At 35.5% G+C, this 14196-nt stretch overlaps 1 protein-coding gene across 1 annotated transcript in view; it reads right to left on the bottom strand.

The window, feature by feature from the left end:
• The window catches only part of MMP16 (matrix metallopeptidase 16), a 390977-nt gene that overhangs the window by 170630 nt on the left and 206151 nt on the right, over positions 1-14196 (bottom strand). The gene's annotated exons all lie outside the window — the stretch shown is intronic.

Here is a 14196-nt window from a genome sequence, read left to right as displayed (position 1 = left end):
ATCATCAAACATTTAGTTTCCAAAGCTAATTCTTAATTAAAAAAAAAAAAAGGAACACCTCAAACTCATTGCTGTTTCTGATGTTCTTTTGTTATCTCATTAAGTACTGTTCCTTCTTGCAAAAATGAAGTATCATGGAAGAATAATCATTTTTTGGAAAGATTCAATAATTACCTTGTCAAAAACAATTTCTTCAAATTTTTGTTAGCCCCAACACTTAATTACAACATAATAACTGATATACCTCCAAAAAACTTTACTTCATTTGGTATTCATTACACGTTGATATTTTAATCTCATTCCTTTTTTAAACAGAAATAGTTGGGGATGGGAGGAGGCAAATGACATATATTACTTTAAGCAAAATTAAATCAGGCTACTAATCTCATTAAAAGGTTCTAAATTCCAATATACAAAAAAGAAAAGTGAACATTGATCTCTCTTGGCTTCCATTTCTACTCATTCTGTAACTCCTGTTCTTTCTATCTGAAATCTATGAACTCTCCTTAGCTCCAGGAACAGAGTGGACAATCATAGCTACACTTAGAACATACTTGACTAAATTAAAAAAATATATATTAAGATTTTAAGAGAGTAAAGATTAAGTATACTGTCATTTTGTATAAGATGAATAATTATTGTATTTTTTTCCTGTTTGATCCAATGCATTTTACCCCTAAAAGTGTGTTTTTATGAACACATGGCTAATCCTTAGGACAATATGTCAATAACTAGGAATCATGAATGGGTTTTTTGAGTGTTTCGGGGCATTACTACATATGTAGGCCTTGGAGAGCGGAATGAAAAGCTCTGAAAGACCTACATCGGAGTGGTGCCAGAGTAGACCAATGGCATAACTTTCTACTTCAACAAAATTACTTATCTTTCTTTCATTTTGACGTCTTTTTTCCTGAATCTATTTGAGCACTGATACAACATGTTAGCTTTAATTTTGTCTGAGGTCATGTTTACTACTCTTGCTTTTTTCCCTAATGAATTCTACTCCAGATTTTGATTTTATGTTTGTATGTATCTCTTATTTCCTATCCCTCCTGACTCCTCTATTTTACTTCTACCCACTACCTTACCCTCCTTTTACTTAATATACCTTCCCAAAGATCTCTCCCTTATCCTCTCCATAGAACTGTTTCTCCTAACCCTCTTGTTTCTATCTGAATTTTGAATATATATATATATATAATCTCTTTAACCTAGATGTGATGTGAGTAGAGTTCCCTCTAAACATCCCTTCCTTATCCTCTTGTCCCCTCCCTCTCCCCCCCAGTCTTTTATTTCTTTCTGAATTTAGAAGACATTTTATACCCTTATATATACATACATATATATATATATATATATATATATATATATATATATATACACATACATATATATACACATAGACAGACAGATAGACAGACGGAGAGATCTATGTATTGTTCCCCCTTTAATCCATTCCTGATAAGAGCAGGGTTCAAGAACTACCATGATCTTATAACTTTATCCAAGATACTGATAAAATGGTAGAGAGTACAGCATCCAACACAGAGTCCTAGGACAGGAGTTCAAATTTCTATTAAGCCTTTAAAAAGGGAATCATTAACAGCTGGTTCCAGCCATTGAACTAATTCTAAATCCATCTATCTTCATTATGATTTAGTCAACATTGGTCAATCTTTTTTAATACATAATTTATTTATTTTCGGTTTCAACATTCACTTCCACAAGATTTTGAATTCCAAATTTTCTTCCCATTTCTCCCTTCCCCCACCCCAAGACAACATGAACCCCAACCACCCCCTTTTTAACACCTCATCTTATCAACAAGAATAGCAGGAAATGTGGTCAAAAGAATTCCTAAAGTGGAAGTAAACCCTAGCTGCAGCATTACTCTGATCTAGGTTAGTCAGACATGACCTGCTTGAAATAAAAGGGTTCTTAGTAATCACCATTTACTTTTCAAGGTATTCACTAATTATCTGTTTATCTAATCAACAGTTTCTCAACTTTATCTTTATACTACTACTCTCATTAATCAGAACTGTGAATTGAATTATTTTTGTTCTACGTCTTATAATGATATTGAATTGAATGCATGATCTGTCGACAAACAGTGATTTTATTTTCTATAATATCTTTTGGCATTTCTCAAGTAGTTAGAATATGTTTCATTCTATGTTAATATTGGCAACTTAGGGTAATTCTAATATAACAATCCATAAAAATAATAGTTGTGATGACCATTCTGTACAATTCTCATAAGATAAAATTCATAATCCTTATAAGATCATTGTTTATAATTCTTATACGATAGTGTCACAGCTCTTCATTAGCATGTTAATTTTCAGTGAAATTTCCTTACTGATACAGATGAGGGTCACCAAATGGCAGAAAATATTTGTAGACTAACAGGTTTTGTTTATTTGTAACACAAATAAATCCAAGGTAGGACCAAACCTTCTTATATTGGGATTCTGTTATTAAATGTGTAGTAATTGTTATTCTACTTTTAAAAAAATGATAGATTTTAGGTAATTACAAAATGTTTATCTCTATTATTTGAAACCATCATAAGGTAAGTACATTAGAATTCATTGCTTTCATGTAGTATTACAAATGCAAGAATTCTAATTCCCAATTCTCTATTGAAAATGACAAATGTAAAACTGAGGGTGTTTTTAAGCTTCTATCAGTACTCAGGAAAATCACAAGTTACCATTGAGGAAGAAAAAAGGCAAATTGAATTAAAAAGTTACAGCTAAATATAAGCTATGACAAAGAAGAAAAACATTTTTTTCCTATCTAATAGCACTACAGAAAATTATCAGTCAGGAAAATAATATGCACAGAAACTAAAATAACATAAATGGAAAGAAAAGCAACTGCAAATAAAACAATAGAAATCAATGTTGCAAAATTTAAAAGAAATAAGAGACATGAAAGGATGCCTCCCACAAATCCTTTGCAGAAGTACAGAACAGGGATATTCATGATCTTTTATGCATAATTACAAAGATTTTTTTTAGTTATTGATCAGTTTTACTGATTTTTCCCATTATATTCCTTTTAATTGTTCTTAAAATACTAACAGTGACAGAGTCAAGATGGCTGAGAAAAAGCAGGGATTTGCTTGAATGCTCCCCCAAAGCACTCCAAATACCTGTAACAAAATGACTCTAAACCAATCCTGGAGCTACAGAACCCTCAAAATGGCAGAGTGAAGCAAATACTCAGCCCAAGATAACCTGGAAAATCAACACAAAGCGTATATTGCACAGGGCAGGGAGGGAAGCACAGTCCAGCATGAGCTATATCAGGCACAGACAGGCAGCAGCAGTCCTTAGGTAACTGAATCACTGGCAGCTGTGGCAGTTTCCAGATGTCTCAATCCACAAACACCAAAGCCAGCAAAGAAGGTCAACTGGAAAATTCTATGGGACCTATGTAAATGGTGGAAGTGGTGGTAGCAGCAGAAGAAGCAGCAGCAGGAGCAGCAGTGACTGTTGCAGTGGCAGCTGCTTGTAGACCCTTGGGCCCACAGATAATGGGGGATCAAGAGATTGATACAAAACCTTTGAACCCTGGGAACACACACCTCCCCTTCACCCTTACCCACACTAGAAACAAAGTCTTATCTTATCTTAACAAAGAGATAGAAAGTCAAGTATTTGGCTGGGAAGATAAGCAGACAGTGTTAAACAACAACAACAACAAAAACCTCAGACTGTAGAATTTTACTTTGGTGACAAAGATCAAAACATACAATGAGAAGAAGACATCAAAGTCAAAGCTCCTACATACAAAGTCTCCAAGAAAAATATGAATTGGTCACAGGCTATGGAAGAGCCAAAAATGATTTTGAAAATCAAGTAAGAGAAGTAGGGGGAAAAGTGGGAAGAGAAATGAGAGTGATGCAAGAAATTCATGAAAAATAAGTCAACACCTTGTTAAAGGAGACCCCACAGAAATACTGATGAAAATAACACCTTAAAATAGATTAACTGAAATGGCAAAAGAAGTCAAAAAAGTCAATGAGAAAAATGCCTTAAAATGCTGAATTGACCAAAAAAAGAGGTCCAAAACCTCACTGAATAAAATAATTCCTCCAAAATTAGAATGGAGGAAATGGAAGCTAATGGCATTATTAGAAATCAAGAAATTATAAAACAGAACCCAAAGAATGAAAAAAATATAGAAGACATTGTGAAATATCTCACTAGAAAAACCACTGTCCAGGAAAATAGATCCAAAAGAGATAATCTGAAAATTAATGGACTAGATGGCAGAGTGGAAAGACACATATACTCTAGCACTTCCCCCCGTAGTCCACAAAATACCTGTAAAAAATGACTCTCAACAAATTCTAGAGCAGCAGAAGCCACAGAAAAACAGAAAGAAAGAGTTTTCCAGCAAAAGGTAACCTGGAAGGCTGAGAGTAAAGGTCTATCTCACAGGACACTGAGTGGAATGAAGCCCAGCCCTGGCCATGCAGTACTGGGAGGAACAGGACCTGAACAAACCTCTGGGGCAGAGTTCCCACCAGGGAGAGCCCTAGATCCCTCAACCCACAAGCAACAAAGAAAGCTCCAAAGGTCAGTGTGGGAACACTTTCCCAGCTGGGCAAGAGGGGAAAAAATGTTCCTCCAGCAATAGCCCCAGGTGATGGCAGCAGCAGAAGCAGATTGCAGGTAGCTATGGTGGACAGGAAGCAACCCAGGTCCATTAGCCAAGTAGTTCATCTTAAAGTTTCTGGTGGTAGAGAGCAGCTGAGCTAAACCTCAGCCCTGAGTGATGCCCCACTCCTACCCAAAGCCCCAGGGAAATTGAGCAGCTGAGTCGAATCTCAGCCTTGAATACAGAACTGGGGAGAGTAGGGGCAATAGGATCATCCTCTTGACAAAAGATTCAGAAGTCAAGCAACTGACTGGTAAAAGGCCAAAAAAATGGGAAAAGATAAGACCATAGACGGTTACTTTCCTGCCATCCTTTCAGATGAGGAAAAACAAGGCATACTGTCACAGAAAGTCAAGGCCCCTGCCTCTAGTGCCTCCAAAGTGAACTTAAACTAGACTCAGGCAATAGAAAATCTTAAAAAGAGAGTTAGCAGATTGCTAAAAGAGAACAAAAAAAAAATGCTGAGGAAAATAACAACTTTAAAAAGAGGCTAGCTCAATTGGATAAAGAGGTCCAAAAAGCCAATGAGGAGAAGGAGGCTTTAAAAAGCAGAATTAGCCAAATGGAGGAGAAGGTTCAACAGTTCACTGAACAAAATAGTTGTTTGAAAGAGAGAATTAAGTTCAGGGAAATGAATGCCTATTAGATCAACCAAGCAGTTAAAAAACAAAACCAAAAGTTTGAAAAAATAGAAGACAATGTGAAACATCTCATTGCGAAACAACTGACCTGGAAAATATATCCCGGAGAGATAATTTAAAAATTATCAGACTAGCTGAAAGCCATGATCAAAAAAGAGCCTAGACATTATCTTCCATGAAATTATCAAAGAAAACTGTCCTGATATTCTAGAACCAGAGGGCAAAATAAATATTGAAAGAATCCACTGATCATCTCCTGAAAGAGACGTGAAGAGAGAAACTCCTAGGAATATTGTGGCCAAATTTCAGAGTTCCCAGGTCAAGGAGAAAATACTACAAGCACCTAGAAAGAAACAATTCAAGTATTGAGGAAATACAATCTGGATAACACAGAATCTGGCAGCTTCAATATTAAGGGATTGAAGGGCCTTGAATAGGATATTCTAGAAGTCAAAGGAACTGGGATTAAAACTGAGTCACCTACCCAGCAAAACTGAGTATAATACTTCAAGGGAATAAATGATCATTCAATGATACAGATGACTTTCAAGTATCCATGATGAAAAGACCAGAACTGAAAAGAAAATTTGCCTTTCAAACACAAGAATCAAAAGAAGTATGAAAAGGTAAACAGAAAAGAGAAATCATAAAAGACTTTCTAAAGCTGAACTATTTACATTCCCACATGGAAAGATAATATTTTTAACTGCTGAGACTTTTCTTAGTATTTGGGTAAGTGAAGGAATTATACATAAACACACACACACACACACACACACACACACATATACAGAGAGTACAGGTTGAGCTGAGTCAGAAGAGATGATATCCACAAAAACATATAAAATAAAAATTAAGGGGTGAGGGAGGAAAATATTGGGAGGAGAAAGGGAGAAATTGAATGGAACAGGCTATAAATCATAAAAGAGATAAGAAAAATCTTGTTCAATGGAGGAGAAAAAGGGGAAGAGGAGAGGGGAATAGTGAAGCTTACTCTCTTCCCATATGGTTTAAGGGGGGAAAAACATGCTCACTAAATTTGAAATGAAAACCTATCTTACACTACGGGAAAGTAGGGGAGGAAGTGACAAGTGGGGTGAGGGGAATGATAGCAGGGAGGGCAAACGTGAGAAGGGAGTAACTAGAAATAAACACTTTTGGGAAGGAACAAAGTCAAATGAAGGATTAAAACAATAACGGGGAGATAGAGTAGGATAGAGGGCAATAGAGTTAGTATTAAACAACATGATTATTATGGAAGTCTTTGCAAAATGACACATATTTAGTCTGTATTGAATTGCTTGCCTTCTCAGTGGGAATAAGTAAGTAGGGAGGGAGGGGAGGAGGGAGAGAAGTTGTAATTCAAAGTATTAGAAACAAATGTTGAGAGTTATTATTGCATATAACTGGGAAATAAGAAACATAGATAATGGAGTATAGAAATCTATCTTGCCCTACAAGAAAAGAGAGAAGATAAGGATAAGAGAAGGGTGGGGTGTGATAGAAGGGAGGGTACATTGAGGGAAGGGGTAATCAGAGGCAAGGTATTAGGGGGTGGGGGAAGAGAGAGATGGGGCAAAACATTGGACATGTTACAAAGTGATGTAAAAGCAATTAGTATTAAAACAATTGACTGAATTAATTACTGAGACTAAATCAGAGACATCTTTAGTTTGGGGAAAAGAATTTTAGTCTCAGTTTCCTAGAGGCAGGTAATCTTGGGTAAAATTTGGCGTTGATTGAAAAGTTAAGGTTTTAATGGTAAATTTGATTTTATGATTGCTGTTTAAGCAGGAACTAGAATATGTATAGAAAGCCATGTAAGCCACTGAAGACTTGCCTCAAAAGATGTTCCTTAGCTAATATGAAATTATAGTCATATCTGAAACCTGGTTATTGGAACTTGCTATTTTAAGAATCTATGGGACTATTAACTGACTGTTCTTCTGAGTCTAATTCCAGGTATGGACAGCAACAAAGGTGATCTGAGCCTCCAATCCATGATGCCAGTAAGCCTGTGAGATGCTGGTATGAACTGAAAAAAGGTGACCTCATGGGAAGGGTGGGAGAGCAGCTGTTCAGCCTGGCCTTAGGCAGGATTCTCCTGACTCAATTTCCCCTGGCAGACTTTAAGCCTGACTGAATGCAAGTTGACAATCTACTCCTGCCTGGAATTGACATGAAGTTGGGGAGATATTGTTTCACTTCAATGTCCCTACTATTAGTGGCAAGTTCCTATAATCAAAAGGTTTGTAAGCTTAATGCTAGATCTACTAAATTATAGAGTGTTAGTAGAGGAACATCCGAGGTTAAGTCTAAAATTAAGCTATTAGGCTTAGGACTTTAGACCAACCACAATAAGTTAGGGTCCTTTAATTCTTAGTGATAGTGTGGAGACAATTAGTTAAAGAGGTTGTGTCTCAGTTGGTTAATCTTAAAAAAAAAATTCATTTGTGGTCTATATTGTAAATGCTTTAAAAGAAGTATCACCTGACCAAAAGTTGGAATTGTTTTATGTGATATGAACTGTGTTAAAAATGAAAAAAAAAAGTTAATTGATGTTAAAAAAAAAATTAATGAGCTACCTGAAAGCCATGATTCAAAAAAAGAAGAGCCTAGACATCATCTTTCAAGAAATTGTCAAGGAAAACTGCCCTGATATATATCTAGACACCCTAGAACCAGAGGGCAAAGTATTGAAAGAATCCACCGAACACCTCCTAAAAGAGAGGCCAAAAGGAAAACTCTTAGGAATGTTGTAACCAAATTCCAGAGTTCCCAGGTCAAGGAGAAAATATTGCAAGCAGACAGAAAGAAACAAATTGAATATTGTAGAAAGACAATCAAGATTATACAAGATCTAACAGCTTCCATCTTAAGGGATTGAAGGGCTTAGAATATGATATTCCAGAAGTTAGAAGAACTAGGATTAAAACAAAGAATCATCCACCCAACAAAACTGAGTATAATCCTTCAGGAGAAAAATGGACATTCAGCAAAATAGAGGGTTTTCAAATATTGTGATGTAAAGACCAGAGCTGAATAGAAAATTTGACATTCAAATATCAGAATCTAGAGAGGTGTGAAAAGGTAAATAGGAAAGAGAAATAATAAAAGACTTAATAAAGTTCAACCATTTATATCCCTACAGGGAAATATGGTATGTGCAACCCTTCAGAGTTTTCTCAGCTTTAAGGTAGTTGGAGGAGATAGATAGATAGATAGATGATAGATAGAGATAGATAGATAGATAGATAGATAGATAGATAGATAGATAGATAGATAGATAGATAGATAGATAGATGGATGGATGGATGGATGGATGGATGGATGGATGGATGGATGGATGGATGGATGGATAGATAGTGGTCAAAGGGTAAATTAAATATGAAGGGATGATATCTAAAAAAATAAAATTAAGGGGTAAAGAGTAGAATATATTGGGAGAAGGGGAAGAGATAGAATGGGGTAAGTTATCTCATATATAAGAAACAGGAAATGGTTTCATAATGGAGGGAAAGAAGGGGGAGATGAGAAGGAATGAGTGAATCTTACTCTCATTGGATTTGACTTAAGAAGGAAATAACAAACTCAATTGGGAATATTATGCTACAGAAAAGTATGGAGGAAGAGGAAAAGGAGGAGAGGATAGAAAGGAAGATATATTGGGGGAAGGGGTAGTCACAAGCAAACATTTTTGAAAAGGGACTGGATCAAATGAAAAATTAGAATAATTGGGGGGACAGGATAGGATGGAGGTAAATTTAGTCAGTTTTTCACTGTATGACCATTATGGAAGTGTTTTGCATAACTACACATGAATAGCTTATATTGAATTGCTTGCCTTCTCAGTGGGGATGGGGAAGGAGGGAGATAAGTTAGAAATCAAAGTGTTAAAAAATTATTTTTTCATGCAACTAGGAAATAAGATATGGAGAAAACAGGGTACAGAAACCTATCTTGCCCTTCAGCAAAGTAAAAGGGAAGGAGATAAGGGGTATGATAAAAGTGTGAAGGCAGACTGGGGAAAAGGGTAATCAGAATGCATGTCATCTCTGGGTGGAGGGAGGGGAGAGAAGGGGAGAAAATTTGGAACTCAAAATCATGTGGAATGAATATTGAAAACTCAAAATTAATTAATTTATGAAAAAAGAAGAAATAGCGAAAAAATGAAATCATATAATCTATGGCTTGAAAGAAACTTTGAAGATTATCTGTTTCATTTTGTAGATGAGGAACAGAGTCAAAATTATGAATTAACTTGATTTTTCAAGTTTACATCAAGGAACTAACAGCTAACTCAGCTATTGATTACAAGTTTGCTATTACTACAAAAATTTTCCAGAATCAAGATATCATACAGTTTTTAATCTTTTAAAAACAATACATATTTAATTAAATACTATTCATTTATTAAGTGCCTATAATGAATGGTCTTGAACTAAGAATTGGTAACAATGATATTTATAATATAATAAAGCTTTAGGACTACAAAATACTTTACATTTATTGTCTCATTTGATCCTCATCTATGTGAGAATGGTATTATTATTATTATTCTGATTTTATAGATGAGAAAATAAACTTAAGAGAGATTAAGTAACTTGCCCAGAGTCAAAGTGAGTGTCTGAGGCAGTATTCAAAGTCTTGCTGTAGCCTTCTAAAAGAGGAAAACTACATAAACCAGTCAGAAATTACTCAAAAGTAATATCATTTTGCATTTCTACAAATTCATTTTTTTTTATTTTTAGAGGATGAATAATGGCTACAGAATGGAGTTGGAATATTTGTTTATCCTAATATACATATATACAAACTTTCATGGCCTTTCAGGCTAATAACCAGATATTTCCCAAGTGCCTGGCATTTCAGAAAAGCTTAAAAGATTTGTAGCAGCAGTTTCAGGTGCACATCCCTTAAGGTCTTAGAGAGTCCCCATTTCTCATTTTGTTCTGTAACCTGTGAAGTTGATACAAATGTGGGGTTCACTTTGAAGTCAATATGCTCTCCATGCACAATCAGCTAAATTGGTACAGAGCAAGATGAAAAATGACCCTGGGATGGAAATCTTTACTCATTAGCAATCGCTATGCTCCTCTGCTATTAGCATAACATACTCTTTCTTACAATATGTGCACATACTATTACTTTCCAAACTGTGTATGCAGTATGCACAGCGCCTTTGTATTGAACCCAAAACACTCTGAAAAGCAAATATTGGGTAAAATATTGTGGAAAAATGAAGACTTTTCAAAAGGAAGAATTTTAGAAAAACATTCTTTAATATCAATTTGAACTCTCATATGTGCTATTCTTGACTACATAGGGCCTTGTTTTAGAGTATAAATTCCTCGGACATGAACAATATCAAAGTTAATCACTTTGGTACTTTAAAGTTGCAATAAATTTCAAGAATTAAATATAATGTGCAACTTGAATATAAATATAAATAAAATGATATTTAATGGGATAATGATAAGAACAATTAAGTTCTTTGTGGCATTATGAAAACCTATACACAGGTCATCCAAAAGGCAGGAGAAATATAGTGGTGAGTACACCAAAAACGAAGCAATCAAAGAGACCTTATATGAAGAGAAACAGAATTAAATTATAAAGATCCATGCCGAATATCAACCAAACCGCAAATATTTTTCAGGCACCTAGTACGACCAAGGCACTACGTAAGAGACTAAGGTAGATATAAATAAACTCTGAAGGCAAGCTGATCAGTTTACAGGTATGTTGTATAGAAAATATGCAGAATGAACTCTTAAGGTCTCTGCCAACTCTGAGGATCTGATTAAGTGAAGTTTATTATATAGTTCCAATCTTATAGAAACTTGCAATTTAATTGAGGACATTGCCTACACATGAAAAAAAAATGAATCTATTTTTCTTGAAAGCATTTCTTAATGGATCTGTACTAATAATCCCAAATAGAGCACTTTTCTTATCTAAGAACTAGCAGATATAAAAGTACATTTTCATAGTTCACTTTTATATAGTAGTTTAAGGTTTAGACAGAACTTTTCTCAGAAAACATTGCAATGTTAGATTGTACATGTATGACTTCAGGTTTAAAGATGTCAAAACAGGCTTGAGGGGGCTAAATGTACTCATAGTCATATGACTAACAATGATTGGATGGTCTTATGTCTAATATATGACTTACATTCATGGGATGTATACTAAACCTGTAATGTCATTATTCTAGGGAACTCTCAAGTGAGGAAAATCATTATACCAATAGGGACTGGCACCTTCAATGTAGCATAGTCTTAAAGAATACTTCAGAGGGGATGAAACCAAGATGGTGAAGAAAAAGCAGGGATTTCTCTGAGCTTTCACAAATTTCCCTTCAAACAACTTTAAATAACAACTCAAATGCATTCTGGAGCAGCAGAACTCACAAAAGAATGGGGTGAAAAAATTTTCTGACCAAAGACAATTTATAATTGCAAGAAAGATCTGTTGAACCAGGGTGAGAACAGAGCACAGGCACATCCCCAGTAAACTAAATTCAGGCCTTGGAGACAACTGAATCAGCAGCTACATTGGTGTCTTCTGGAATGCTAAGTACAAAGAGAGCAAAGGGGTCTAATAACTAGTCAGAAGGAGAACAGAATTACCTTTCCCAACAGAGGTAACAGTACTTTGTTCTATTGCCTAGGGTGTGGAAGAGCACTAGTACACCAAAAATTGTGACTACAGGGGAGCTATGACTCAGTTTCTGATTCCAGAGAAGAAAAGAATGCTTGTGATTGATCACAGAACAGAGGATAGGCCACTGGAGAGTGGTAAAACACCTCTTTTTAGATCATACCACCTAGGAAAAACTGAAAACTTAGACACCCAAGACTAGCTTTGAAAACAACTATACAAAAAAAAAATGAGGCAAAGCTTGGTACAATGCCCTGTCTATCCTGGGAGCAGAGCCCAACTTTAATATATAAAGTTAAAAGTCAAGAAATAGGTTGGAAAAGTGGGCAAACAACAACAAAAGTACCTGACCATATAAATTTACTATGGTAACAGGGAAGATAAAAAACAAAACAAAATAAACTCAGAAGAAAACGATAAAGTCAAAATTGCCACATCATGGCAAAGAAAAATGTGAATTGATGTCTGGCCCTAGAAAAGCTAAAAAAAAGTATTTTAAAGATCAAACAAGAAAGGTAAGAGAAAATTTTGGGAAAAAATGAGAGTGATGCAAGAAAATCATTAAAAATGAATTAACAGCTTGGTAAAGGAGGCAGAAAAAATACTGAATAAGATAGCACATTATAAACCAGAATAGACCAAATCATAAAAGAGGCATAGAAATGCACTGAGGAGAAGAGTGCCTTAAAAAGCATAAGTGGCCACATGAAAAAATATATACAAAAGTTCACTGAAGAAAAGAACCACTTACAAAATAAAACTGACCAAACGGAAAAAGAGGGCCCAAAAGCTTACTGAAGAAAATAATTCCATGAAAAGTAGAACTGGGCAAGTGGAAGATAATGATTCCATGAGAGGGCAAGAAACTATAAAATAAAATCAAAAGAATGAAAAAATAGAAAGAAAATGAGAAATATCACATTAAAAAAAACTGCCCTGGAAGAGATAATTTAAGAATATTAGATTACCCAAAAGTCATGATGAAAGCAAAAGAGCCTATGAATGATCTTCTAAGAAACAATTTTTAAAAACTGCCTGACATTCTAGAACCAGAGGATAAAATAAAAACTGAAAGATTCTACTAATCACCTCCTGACAAAGATACCAAAATGAAAACTCCAGGGAATATTGTAGCCAAATTTAAGAACTCCCAGGTCAAGAAGAAAATATAGCAAGTGGTCAAAAAGAAATAATTCAAATATCAAGAAGGATTACTTAAAATTTAGTGCTGATATATGAAAGGAGTGGAAGGTTTGGAATATATTCCAGAGACAAAGGCTCTAGGACTACAACCAAGAATCACCTGCCTAGAAAAATTGGGTATGGGGGGGGGGGGTGGAACCAAGATGGCAGAGTAGAAAGATGGACCTGCTGTAGCTCTTCCCCCATAACCCATGAAATACCTGTAAAAAATGACTCTAAACAAATTCCAGAGCAGCAGAAGTCACAGAATGATAGAGTGAAAGAGATTTCCAGCCTAACACAGCCTGGAAGGCTGACAAGAAAGAGCTATCACATTGGGCTCAGAGTGGAGCACAATCCAGCTTTAGCCATGAGGCAGCACAAACTGGACTAGAGCAGGTTTCAGGGCACTGCATCACAGGCTGCAGAGGCAGTTCCCAGATTTTTCAACTCACAAAGGCCAAAGGCAGATTCAAAGATCAGTGAGAAAGCTCTCTCACCTGGGTGGGAAGGGAGAGGATCTGGCCCCAGCATGGTGGCAATATATACATACATACATACATACATACACATATATATGTATATATACACACATATACATATATAGAGGAATGTATATGTACATGTGTGTATGTGTATATATGTGTATATACACATATGCACGAACAGAGGTCACATGGTGAGCTGAATATGAAGAGAGAATACCTAAAGAAATAAAATTTGCTATTGAATGGAACGTACTATGAATAAGAGAAAAGGAGAGGTAGAATATAGCAAATCATCTCACATTCAAGAGGGAAGAAAGAGCTTCTACAATGGAAGGGAAGAGGGGAGAGATGAAAGGAGATAATTGAGCCTTACTCTCATGGAATTTGGCTTAAGGAAGGAATAACACATACTCAATTGGATATAGAAATCTATTTTATCTTGCAGGAAGGCAAGGGGGTAGGTAATAGGAGTGGGCAGAAAATAGAAGGGACAGCAAATTAGAGAAGGGGATAATCAGAAGCAAGCACTATGGTGGGATAACAGGTCA

The sequence above is a fragment of the Notamacropus eugenii genome, chromosome 4 (assembly GCF_028372415.1).
Source record: "Notamacropus eugenii isolate mMacEug1 chromosome 4, mMacEug1.pri_v2, whole genome shotgun sequence".
Taxonomy (NCBI): domain Eukaryota; kingdom Metazoa; phylum Chordata; class Mammalia; order Diprotodontia; family Macropodidae; genus Notamacropus; species Notamacropus eugenii.
The sequence above is the reverse complement of the archived record's forward strand: the minus strand, read 5'-3'. Positions and strand labels throughout refer to the sequence as shown.